This window comes from Otolemur garnettii, unplaced genomic scaffold, assembly GCF_000181295.1.
Source record: "Otolemur garnettii isolate 467f Iridium unplaced genomic scaffold, OtoGar3 scaffold00304, whole genome shotgun sequence".
Taxonomy (NCBI): domain Eukaryota; kingdom Metazoa; phylum Chordata; class Mammalia; order Primates; family Galagidae; genus Otolemur; species Otolemur garnettii.
Window position 1 is genome coordinate 669,737 of NW_003852699.1, and position 12,346 is coordinate 682,082.

The 12,346-nt window shown below is 44.4% G+C and overlaps 1 pseudogene; it reads left to right on the plus strand.

The window, feature by feature from the left end:
* Nucleotides 1–11,430: 11,430 nt before the first annotated feature.
* LOC111722662 lies at nucleotides 11,431–11,524 on the plus strand (annotated as a pseudogene).
* Nucleotides 11,525–12,346: the final 822 nt, after the last annotated feature.

The window sequence follows — 12,346 nt, forward strand, 5'->3', positions numbered from 1 at the left end:
GTGATGCTATGGCACTCTCCCGAAGGTTAATAGGTGAGACTGTCTCAAAAAAAAAAAAAAAAAAAAAAAACAGCTAGTAAGGGTAGGACGTATGCAATATGAAAACAAATTTCTTGCCGGGCATGGTGGCTCACACCTGTACCCCCAGCACTTGGGGGCCTGAGGCGCATGGATTGCCTGAGCTCACAAGTTCCAGACCAGTCTGAGCTATAAGGGCCAGACCAGCGCCATTTTGTTGTCTACTACATAAGCTCTGTTAAAACTGTAGGGCCACTCCCTGCTGCCTCCCCCACCACTGGTTGCACAGCCATTAAACCATTGAATTGAGTCACCTAAGGCAGACAGCTGCCATAATAGGCAATAAGTATCAGTTCCCTTAAACAGCTCCCATAATAGGCAATAAGTTTCTACTTCCTTGAAATTCAGGTATTCTCCTTCAACTACCTAATTAGGCTACACCACCTCTAGCCCCATTAAGAAACCCTCCACCCCTCACCTGAACCAATCCAAATTCTCCTTTACTAGTGAAATCATCAACCACCAATGCAAGTCCTCCTTTACTAATGAAATCACCAACCACCAATCAAGAGTGTACTCCTAAGGGACCCTACCCTTCTTGCTTTCTGTACCCCATAAAAACTTGCTCTACCCTGAGTTCAGGGCTCATCCTCAGCTTGCATGCCAGGAGAGTCTGGGCTTCCCAGGGCCTGAATAAAACTCACCTTTTGCCTTTTACATCGGAGTGTGTCTTGGACTGTCTGTGGGGAGTCTTGAGAGAATTTCAGGCATAACATTTTGGTGTGTTGGCCAAGAAAATTACTCCCGAACCACCACCACGGACTTGCTCCGACACCGCCCGGGAGGTGAGTTTGGTGTGTGTGGTATGTGTGGTATGTGTGGTATGTGTGAGTGCCGGCCAGCCATGCATGGGACGTCTTGATTTGACTACAAGTTTATCTGTGTTCCTTGTTTCTGTGTTTCTTGTTTTGATGATCATCTGGCCTGTCTGAAAGGGGATAGAAGCTAGATCGGACGCGATTGTGGATGCTGGCCCCCAGGTAGGGTTTGAGACGTCAGTCCTACCTCTGACAAACGGAGAGCTCGTGTCTGTCTGTTCTCTGATGAGCGGAGAGCTCGTGTCTGTTCTCTGACGGACCGTGGGCTCATGTCTGGTCGATTAATGTTTCTTGCTGGTTGTTGATGTCCTGTGCTTATTGTTTCCTGTGTCCAGACTGTCTGAGTCACATAGTTTCTTTAGATTGTGGTTTTGAGTGTTGTAAAGGGTGTTAAGTTCGAGCCTTTCTCAAGGTCCTACTGGATGATTGGACCCGACTGCGGATGTGTGAGGCGGCAGATTACTATAACTGGGTCCTAGGCCTTTTCTATCAAGGCACTATTGCCGACTTCTGCTTCCAGAACACCGGGAAGCGAGGTTTGGCGGAAGAACTGTGCAGTCAGATTCTTTGGGTCTGGTTCTGCCCGCACCTAAAATCACCCCTGTGGGGAACTCCTGCTGGTCTGGCCATGTGTCCCTCAGAGCGCTCCTGGGACAAATTCTCCCGGAGGAACATCTGGTTGAGACTCAGCTGGTGAGCTCCCTGGGGTGGGTCATTGCGGAGGCTGAGCACCAGAGAGGAACAGGTAACAGGTGGCGCTAGGACATCCAAAGTAAAGCAAGATCTCTATGAAGCCCACCACAATTTTAGTGAAAGAGGAATTTGATCACCTCCTGGGCATTAGATTGCCAGCAGATCTGGTGACAGGTATGAAAAGATCAGATCTGCTAGATCGCCAGCCAATCTGTAAAAAAAATTGTGTGAGAGTGTGTGGGTGTGGTGAGATTGAGAGAACTCCGAGGGTGGAGTTGGATCTCCCCTCATAGGGCCTAAGAAAGTGTTGGTTTGCCTCTTATAGCTAAGTAGCAGCTTAAGTGGGAATTTGAGGCTGCCCAGGTTAAGAAATGCATTGAAATTGTGTGTGTATAAGTGCTTGGAGAATGACTAAAATGGGTAACAATAAGTGGGAGTTAAAAAATGTGTGAGTAAGCATTTCTTCCCTGTTCCAACTTTGCCCCCTGGCTATTCTGAGGAAAACTGGAAGTTCCAGGTTTTCCACTTTCTATTTTTGGGTGGCCTTGTGGCCATGTCATCTTGGGGGAAAATGAAAGTTTTTAGTCTCAGAAATTTAAGAATTGAGACTGTGGGCCACAGATCAGTAATAAAATGGCATTTTGTTAAACTAAGGGACATACAAATAAAGTGGAGAGTGCCAGAACTATAGGCAGAGGAGCTGTGCCTTGAAAAGTATTGTGGTCTGGCAGGTCTAGTGAGCTCTAGATGGCCCTTGAAAATCTGGAGGAGAGAGTGTAAATCTCATGAGGAACAGTGCTATATCCATATCAGCAACAGATCTCCTGGGTAGATAGCCTCCGAAAGGGGGGAGGAGGCCCAGGTCAGAGATTTCTTGCATGAGTCCCTTGTCTAAGAATAAATAATTGGCCCTGAGAGATATTTTAACCAGAACTTAAAAGATAAAATTATATACCTTTACAAACTGAATGAATATTCTAGCAAATGGATGAATGCAGCTCCTCACCTTGGACAACATTATTAGGTCTTTACTGCAGTTTTTGTCTGAGGAGAGGATTAGGGTGTGTGCGCCTTAGTCTGGGTGGAGCCAGCCAATTGGTTTCAGGCTGCTTTATTCATGACCTGGCTGGGGCTCAGAGTGTTTGTACCCAGAGATGGGAGTCTGATATCTGAGCCTATCTAAGCCTGAAAAATGAGGGTCCCCTGTCCAGCTCTGAGTGGGAAAATCCTATATCAATGTTACATCCCATAGAATGTCTCTCATTTGTAAAATGTAATAATTTGATTGTTTAAATTGTTGGGGAAACTGAGTCTTTGTCAAAGGATAAGATTCTTGCTTTTTAAACCTTCTAATTATCAATTTGGCTGAGTGAATGGGTGACTTCATAGTGAACTGAGATTACGTTTTGTGGAGAGTTTTTGAGAGTAAGAAAAATTAGATAGGAAAGAAAATGGCATGATGTAAAGAAAGAATTTGTGTGATAAATTTTGTCCTAAAACAGAATGGTTGTATAGGAAAGTGAAAGGCAGGACAAAAGTTAAAGAAGGTTTAGAATGTTTAAAAGATTGTCTGTGCAGGTTAAATGGAGAAAAGAATTTGTGAAAGAATTTACATGTAATTCAGTTGACTATGTATTTCCTTTAAAATCTTTCAGAATGTTATTTGAACCAATGTTTTAGGCCTTTTGATATTTGACAAACCTTCCAAAATCAAAAGTCTAAATTTGAGCATGGTGCCCATAGTGCAGTAGTTGCCATGCTGGCCACATGCACCGAGGTTGGCAGGTTTGAACTCGGTCCAGAAAACAAAAGGCACAACTCTAAATTTGGTCTTTTTGAAATATTAACACCACTGAAAGGCATAGAAAAACAAATTGAACTCATTTAATTTATTGAAAATATACAGGAAACATTGTCAAATATAAAATGGTAATTAATTTTGTATGAGTTATGAATATATATATATATACGTTCCAATATTGTAAAACATTGGTCTGTTCTAACATATATTGTCAGTAATAATTTTAATTCATCTAAAAAAAAAAGGGAAAAAGAAATATTAAGAGAGAGGCTGACGAATTCTCTCGAATTCAAATTCCTGATGTCTTTGGAAATTGAGTACCTTTGGGTTAAAAGCAGATTTTTAGAACTTTTATTGAAAAGTTAACGTGTCTATGAATGTTGCTAACCTAACTTCAAACAGAACAAAAATCAGTTATGTGATACTAGGCTAATTTGTTATGGCTTTTTGTTTGAAATATTGTTAGTTCTTTCTATGTTCTGTTTTCCAGAAGTCAAGAAAATAATTCTCCATCTTGTGAGTTATTTGTAGCTTTTCAAGCAATGTATGTACTTATGAGTAGAATTTAAAACATGTATTTTTCTCTCTCCTTGATTCCTCTGGAATTTGAAAGTCATTAGTAAGTATTATTAGTTTCTGACAATACAGTCATTTGCATAAGTTCAATAAGAATCTGTTTTGTTCTATAGGACTTGATGAGGGCATTGGTAATTTTACCAAGGCTTTGGCTGGAATAGCATTTCCAGAGGTGTCCAGACTGCATTAAGGAATTAAGGTTAACTTTATAAGGCCAATAAAGAAAGCCCTTTGGAAAACTGGCCAGATACCCATCAGTAACCTTTCCTGATCTGTGGTAAGTAACGAAAGTCGCTTGCTGTCGGGTCTGAGGAATCAAAAGGTGCTTTGGGAACCTCAAAAGAAGAGGAATGTACCCAATGCATACAGGTATCTTATGGCACAGATGAAACCTGGGCTCATGAAAGGCTCTTGAGAAAGTCCGGCCTGAAAATTCCTTATAAAAGTTTCCAGCAAAACCAAAAAGTCTAAATGGCTAATAATTCTTACTGTGCTTTATGCAAATAATCAGTATACTGAAAATACAGATTATTTTGGCAACTGAGTTGGTTCTACTATAATTTATCTTTAGTAAAAAGAGAAATTGAAGAGAGAGAAAAATAATTCAAAGGAAAAAAAAAAAAGCTGTGGCCCACCTGTATTAGATCCCAGCCTTGTCTGTACTGTCAACTCATAAAATGAGTCACAACTGTTTTAGTAAATTGAACTATTAAATGGAACTAAAAGACTAGCCAAAAAGTGTGGTGTGAATGTGTGTCTCAGAAGAGAGACCCTGAGTAGAAATGGGGAACAAGCAAGGGAAGCCCACCTCATTAGCTATTATGTTAAAACACTTTAAGAAGAAATTTTTAAGTGTAACACTAAGTATGACACCAGGAAAAGCTAAGGAGTCTTTGTGAGCAGGAATGCTCCCCCCTTTGGGATTGAATAGCCATTGGAGAAAAATTTAGAAATTTAGAAAAATCCCTAGTATCTGAGGTATGGCACAGAGTTACTGAAAAGGAGATTCACACTTAGCAGTTTCCATACATAGATACCTGGCTATAGATAGTAGTGAGCCAACCACCTTGGTTAAGAGGACAAATTAAAACAGTGCTAGTAACACAGGGACAGGAAGGGAAAGTGCTTTCCACCTGACCTAGAGTAGTGGTGCTGAAGATATTGGCAGATCTGGTACCAAGAGACATTGCTACAAAAACTGAAAAAGGGACACAGAAAACTACCAATTTAGCTCGAGTAAATGAGATTCTCCAAAGAAAGACTGAGAGTTCAGGCCAGTTTTAATCAGTGTACAGCTGGCTAAGAGACAGGGCATTAGAAGAACAAGTGTCCCGAGAGGCAAGAAAGTGTGAAAATCCTGGGAAAAAGGTCACAGAACTGGAAGAGCATGGAGCCCTCTATAACTTAGTGGGAGAGGCCCTGCTAAGACTTAAGGGGACCGGACCCAGCCACCCCCAGACAGTCCATGGTCCGAGTGAGAATTGAAGGCAAAGACATTGACTTTCTAATTAATACTGGGGGTGAACACTTGGTGGTCACCCGGCCAGTAGCCCCTCTCTCAGACCACAGAATTGGAAGTGTTCCATAAGAGGCCATGAGGAAATATGCAGCTACAACTACCCAAACCAGATCTGATGTCCGCCTTAGGAACTTAGCCAGAGATAAAGTTTCTAAGAGAAAGACTCAGATCTGCCAGCAGTGAGTACCTTATCTAGGATTTATTATCCAGCAGGGAGAGAGGAATCTAGGCAGGGAGAGGCGGCAAGTCATTAGTCACCTCCCTACCTCCACAAGCCGAAGGCAAGTTCGGGAATTCCTAGGCGCAGTCGGTTTCTGTCGTCTTTGGATCCCCAACTTTGCCATCTTGGCTAGACCTCTGTATGAGGCAACTAAAAGAGAGGAAGGAAAGTCCTTAGAATGGTGAAGAGAACAAGAAGGTGCCCTCTCCCAGCTAAAGATGGGGCTAATGACTGCCCCTGCACTGGGACTGCCAGACCTACCAAGATGGCTGTGGGTATGTTAACCCAGCTGGTTAGGTCTGGGCCAAGGCCTGTAGCCTACCTTTCTAAGCAGTTAAATGGAATGGCAAAAGGATGGCCACCCTGCTTATGGGCTCTAGCTGCTACTGCTCTCCTCGTGCAAGATGCTGATAAGCTGACTCTAGGGCAGGATCTCAGAGTAAAAGTACCCCACTCTGTGGTCACTTTAATAAACACTAAAGGACATTTTTGACCCAGCCACACTCCTTCCAGGCAATGGAAGAGAGACTGAGCATGACTGTGTGGAATTCATAGATAATGTGTACTCTAGCAGACCTGACTTGCGTGACCAGCCTTAAACAGATGCAGACTGGGACTTGTATGTTAATGTGATGACGCAAGCCCTAGCAAAAAGCCGTCAGACAGTGATGTGTCATCTGCAGCCAGTTCAATGCCCACCAAGGACCAACAGTACCCCTAAGAATCCCGCCATTTGGAGCAACGCCCTTCGAGGACTTTCAGGTAGCCCAGATGTAGAGGGAACAACTTGCTGGTGATGATGTGCACCTAAGGCACAAGAAGTCACCTGGGCACTCTTGAAAGACATTATACCACAGTTTGGGCTCCCACTGAGGATTGGGTCAGACAACAGGCCAGCATTCATCCCCAAATTAATCCAGAAGACGGCTAACATCCTAACATCAGCTAGAAACTCTAAGCAACCGACCGCCCACAGAGTTCAGGGAAGGTGGAACGCATGAAACCAGTTTAGGGAAAGTATGCCAGGAAACAAACATACAGTGGCTAAGTGCCCTGCCCTTGGGATTATTTAAGATTAGATGTACTCCCACTAAGAGGACAGGATTTTCACCATATGAGGTCCTATATCACAGACCACCCCCCTTACTACGAAGCTTCCCAGGCTTCCCCCGGGAATTGGGGGAGGTAGAATTAGGGAAACAGTTACAGACACTGAGTAAGGTGACAGAGGCAGTGTTGAAATAGGTGAATGAGAGGTGTCCTGTTAGTTTATTTTCCTCTGTCCAGCCCTTCTCTCCAGAAGCTGCAGTGTGAGTCAAAGACTGGAGTGTGTCTCCCCCGAGGGCAAGGTAGAAAAGCCCTTACAATGTTATCCTGACCACACCTACAGCCATGAGAGTAGCAGAAATTCCTGCCTAGATCCATTACAGCAGAGTGAAGCCTGCCATGAAACCAGAGGACCTACTCCCGCCTAAGAGGAGCCAGACAGAGCAGAATGTGAACAATGGCAGCTGATCCTAAGTTCCCACGGTGTGGACTCCGCATCTCAACAACTCCTGAACCTTGGGAAGCTACCTCAGATCCTGACAACCCCCTCAAGCTGATGTTGCAGAGAACAGCAAGCCCTGCTCCAGTCACACCCTGAGAGCTGACTGGTCCACGCACGGCCGAAACGTGAAGATCTACTTCATCGTAGGACTGTATTTTAGTAAACTCATGGGAGCTGAGTAGACTTTAATTTGTACAAATACTAATGTACAAGTCATTGTTCAATATGTTCCCCTAGCTCACCGCCCTCCTATCAGCAATTACTGACCCTCTCATAATCCTGCTACTGTTACTGACCCTAGGACCTTGTATCATTAACCGTCTTGTTAGTTTTGTACAAACTAGAATTAATACTGTGCAACTATTAGTCCTCCGCTCACAATATGTCCCACTACAAATGGTAGAAAATGAAGCTCAAGATTGAGCATCAGTCACAAGAGAAAGGGGGGAATGTAAGGGCCAGACCAGCGCCATTTTGCTGTCTACTACATAAGCTCTGTTAAAACCGCAGGGCCACTCCCTGCTGCTTCCCCCATCCCTGGTTGCAAAGCCATTAAGCCATTGAATTGAGTCACCTAAGGCAGACAGCTGCCATAATAGGCAATAAGTATCAGTTCCCTTGAACAGCTCCCATAATAGGCAATAGGTTTCTATTTCCTTGAAATTCAGGTATTCTCCTTCAACTACCTAATTAGGCTACACCACCTCTAGCCCCCTTAAGAAACCCCCCACCCCTCACCTGAACCAATCCAAATTCTCCTTTACTAGTGAAATCATCAACCACCAATGCAAATCCTCCTTTACTAATGAAATCACCAACCACCAATCAAGAGTGTACTCCTAAGGGACCCTACCCTTCTTGCTATCTGTATCCCATAAAAACTTGCTCTACCCCGAGTTCCGGGCTCATCCTCAGCTTGCATGCCAGGAGAGTCTGGGCTTCCCGGGGCCTGAATAAAACTCACCTTTTGCCTTTTACATCGGAGTGTGTCTTGGATTGTCTGTGGGGAGTCTTGAGAGAATCTCAGGCATAACAGAGCCAGACCCCATCTCTAAAAAATAGCCAGGCTTTGTGGTGGGCACCTATAGTCCCAGCTACTAGCAGCTACTAGGGAGGCTGAAGCAAGGGAATGGCTTGAGCCCAAGAATTTGAGGTTGCTGTGAGCTGATGCCACTGCATTCTACCCAGGGTGACAGAATAAGACCATCTCAAATAAATACACAAATAAATAAATTTCTTGTAAGGTGGCAAGACCTGCCTGCCCCTCCTTCTTGTGGATCTCCTCAGAGTTGCGGGAGGTTGCGGGTTCCGGGGGTAGGAAGGGGTGGGAGGGACCCTTCTCTCTTAGGCTGCTCCCGTTGGCAGCCCCACCCTGCTTTGGTCTCCCTGGTTCACCCAGGCCCTGAAGAGCAGAAAGCACAGGAACTTGCATTTCAACCACTGCGAGGCACACAGATGGACAGGTTAAACTTACATACTCAATCATTTTGTACAACCATTTCCGGGAAGCTTGGCGCCCATAGCACGGTGGTTATAGCGCTGGCCACTTGAACTGAGGATGGTAGATTCGAACTCGGCCCAGGCCAGCTAAATAACAATGACAACTGCCACCAAAAACTGGTGTTGTGGCAGGCGCCTAGACTGCCAGCTACTGGGGAGGCTGGGGCAAGAAAATCGCTTAAGCCCAAGAGTTTGAGGTTGTTGTAAGCTGTGACGCCATGGCACTCTACCAAGGGCAACATAGTGTGACTCTGTCTCAAAAAAAAAAAAAAAAAAACATTTCAGAGAGATAATTTTTTTTTTTTTTTTTTTTTTGAGACAGAGCCTCAAACTGAGCCCCTGGGTAGAGTACCATGGCTTCACTGATCACAGCAACCTCCAACTCCTGGGCTCAAGCGAGTCTCCTGCCTCAGCCTCCCAAGTAGCTGGGACCACAGGTGCCCGCCACAACACCCAGCTATTTTTTGGTTGCAGCCATTATTGTTGTTTGGCGGGCCTGAGCTGGATTCAAACCTGCCACCTTAAGTGTATGTGGCTGGCGCCTTAGCTGTTTGAGCCACAGGCGCCGAGCTGATAAATTTAGAAAATAAAAATAAATTTCATGATATTGTTTCTATTTGTGAAAGACATATACTTATTTTTAATAAATGCACATAATCTAGGGTACAAAGTTAAATGCAAATGCCCTCTGAAGGAGCTCACCTCCCAGTTCCGGAAGAAATACCTGCATGAATACAGGAGCAATTCAGAAGCTGTCTTTGCTGCCCTACTCAGCCGGATCTGTAACTGGGTCTCCTGTCACTCAACCGAAGGAGGCGGAGCTTGAGCCCTATCCAATCAGGGGCTCTGAACGAAATTCTATTAGGTGCGCAGCAGCTTGAGTGACTGGGTGCACTCCACTAGGTCTGTGGGGCCTTAGCGAGCACCGACCCTTCTTGGCTTGGTGACAGCGGCTTCTCCTGTGCTCCGGCAGGTATAGGTTCCTCTTCTGCTGTTTCTGTTGCCCTGAGACCTTCATGTACTGGAAGATTCAATAGCAAGAATGTTAGGACACCCTAGAACCTGGGAGATGGTGAGTGTGTGGATTGAACGTCCTAGGTGGGGGACAGAAGCGGCTGTGGTGGAACCTGGGCCTCCTTGCCACAGTCGGAAGGCAGCCGGCTTGGTCCCCGCAGCCATAGCTCAACCCTCAGTTTCTTCGTGGTTGGAGTGGGGCTGGACTGGCAACTGGGTCCCTCAGTGTTTATCCCATTCCTGCTTGGTGACTTTCCTGAACCTTTCGGCAGCTCTGCTACTGGGTCTGCCCCGCATCTCTTGCAGAGATGTGTGGTGACTACCACGGATCAGAGGATCGCACCTTGGTGTGCGGGGTCGTGTGTGAAAGGAGTTGTAGTCTGTGAGGCCGCAGGCCTTTCTTTCTTTCTTTTTTTGTGAGACAGTCTCAAGCTTTTGCCCTAGGTAGAGTGCCTTTGTGTCATAGCTCACAGCAACCTACAACTTGGGCTCAAGCGATCCTCTTGCTTCAGTTATTCATTTTTTCTTTCTTTCTTCCTTCTTTTTTTTTTTTTTTTCTTCCTCGAGACATAGTCTCACTTTGTCGCCCTCGGTAGAGTGCTATGGCATCACAGCTCACAGCAACCTCTTGGACTCAAGCTATTCTCTTGCTTAGCCTGCCAAGTAGCTAGGACTACAGGCACCCACCACAACACCTAGATATTTTTTGTTGTTGTGTTGTTGTGTGGCAGGCCCTGGCAGGGTTTGAACCCTCCAGCCCTGGTGTATGTGGTGGAGCTCTAACCATTGAGCTCAGGCGCCAAGCCAGTTTTTCTATTTTTAGTAGAGACAGTGTCTCACTTTTTGCTCAGGCTGGTCTCAAACCCATAAGCTCAAACAATCCACCCACCTCAGCCTCCCAGAATGCTAGGATTACAGGTGTGAGCTACCGTGAGTGACTGGCCGCAGTCCTTTCTTACTTGTAAAAATAAACTGAGGCAACAATTAAATGGTATACAATTTGTATCATTTGAACAAACAGCAATTGATAAATCATGAAGCCTTCAGCCATGGGTTGTGTAAGGGCCCTACAGGAGTGGAGCTTGGAGGAAAGCTTTTATAAGGTACACGAGGAACCAACCCAAATTAAATAACTCATTGGTTACATTTATACCTTCTATCCTTCCCTTCCCCTACCCCATAGCAGTGAGGTACTCTGAAATTTACTTATTAACAAAGAAAGCTTCTTACCAATGTAAATACATTTACCTTTCTGTTACCTCATTATCTAGTGCAGCTAGATAATGCTAGAATGGTCTCTTCCTCACATAATGCCTAGTCTTAGGTTGATTCAGATTCCAAAAAGAATAATTTACAAATTAATTATTTTCTCCCTTGTCCATTTGTTCTTCCTAATAATTTTTGTCTGTTTGTTTTTTGCAATTTTTGGCCAGGGCTGGGTTTGAACCCAGCATAAGGGGTCAGTGCCCTACTCCTTTGAGCCACAGGCACTGCTCGTTCTTCCTAATATTTTTTAGTTCTCAAAAAAAATGATCTACATTCCCCATTTCCCTCTCCTATGAAAAAATATACTACAGCTTCTGAATCCCAGTAAGAGGCTGGGGTAATACCTTTGTGATTTTTTCCCCCACTACACACATTAATACATAGAAATGCCTTTTGAAGACTATACTTCCAGGGATCATTTCTCTAGCTTGTTACTAGAGAAGTCTCTCTGAAGGTTTAGAGCACCCAAATGATACTAGTACATGGTGGGGGGTGGAGCAATGGGTGAGCCAGAAGAGGGAGGGAGGTGGGGGTCTTGGTATGTGACACACCTCTTGGGGGAGGGACACAACTATAAGAGGGACTTTACCTAACAAATGCAAGTTGTGTAATCTAGTTCTTTGTACCCTCAGTGATTCCCCAACAATAAAAAAAAAAAGAAATGCTTTTTCTCTTATTTGCCTTTTGTCATTTAATATTCAGAGAATGAAGAGAAAGGATTTCCTTTGGTCTCTATTTTATTATTCTACTAGATATAAATTTGAGTTATATTTTGGTTTCCCTGGGTAAGGACACAGGGCACTAGAGCCATTTCAGTCTAATTGCCTCCTATTTAATTTGGTTTTTTTTGAGACAGAGCCTCAAGCTGTTCCCCTGGGTAGAATGCTGTGACATCACAGCTCACAGCAACCTCCAACTCCTGGGCTCAAGTGAGTCTCCTGTTAGCCTCCCAAGTAGCTGAGACCACAGGTGCCCACCACAACGCCCGGCTATTTTTTGGTTGCAGCCATCATTGTTGTTTTTTGGTGGGCCCGGGCTGGATTTGAACCTGCCATCTTAGGTGTATGTGGCTGGTGCCTTAGCCAGTATATAATTATTTTAACATTCCACAGAGGGACTTTTATTCCCTGCATTTTTTTTCTTTTATTTTTTAAGTCATATATACATAGATCATGAATACATTTATGCTTTTGTGGGATTCAATGTGTTGATAATTTATACAAATTGGAGTGCTTACATCCTACTAATTAACATAGCTTCCACCTCATTTACTTGAAACAGAGTCTCACTATGTCTCCTTCAGTGTGACATT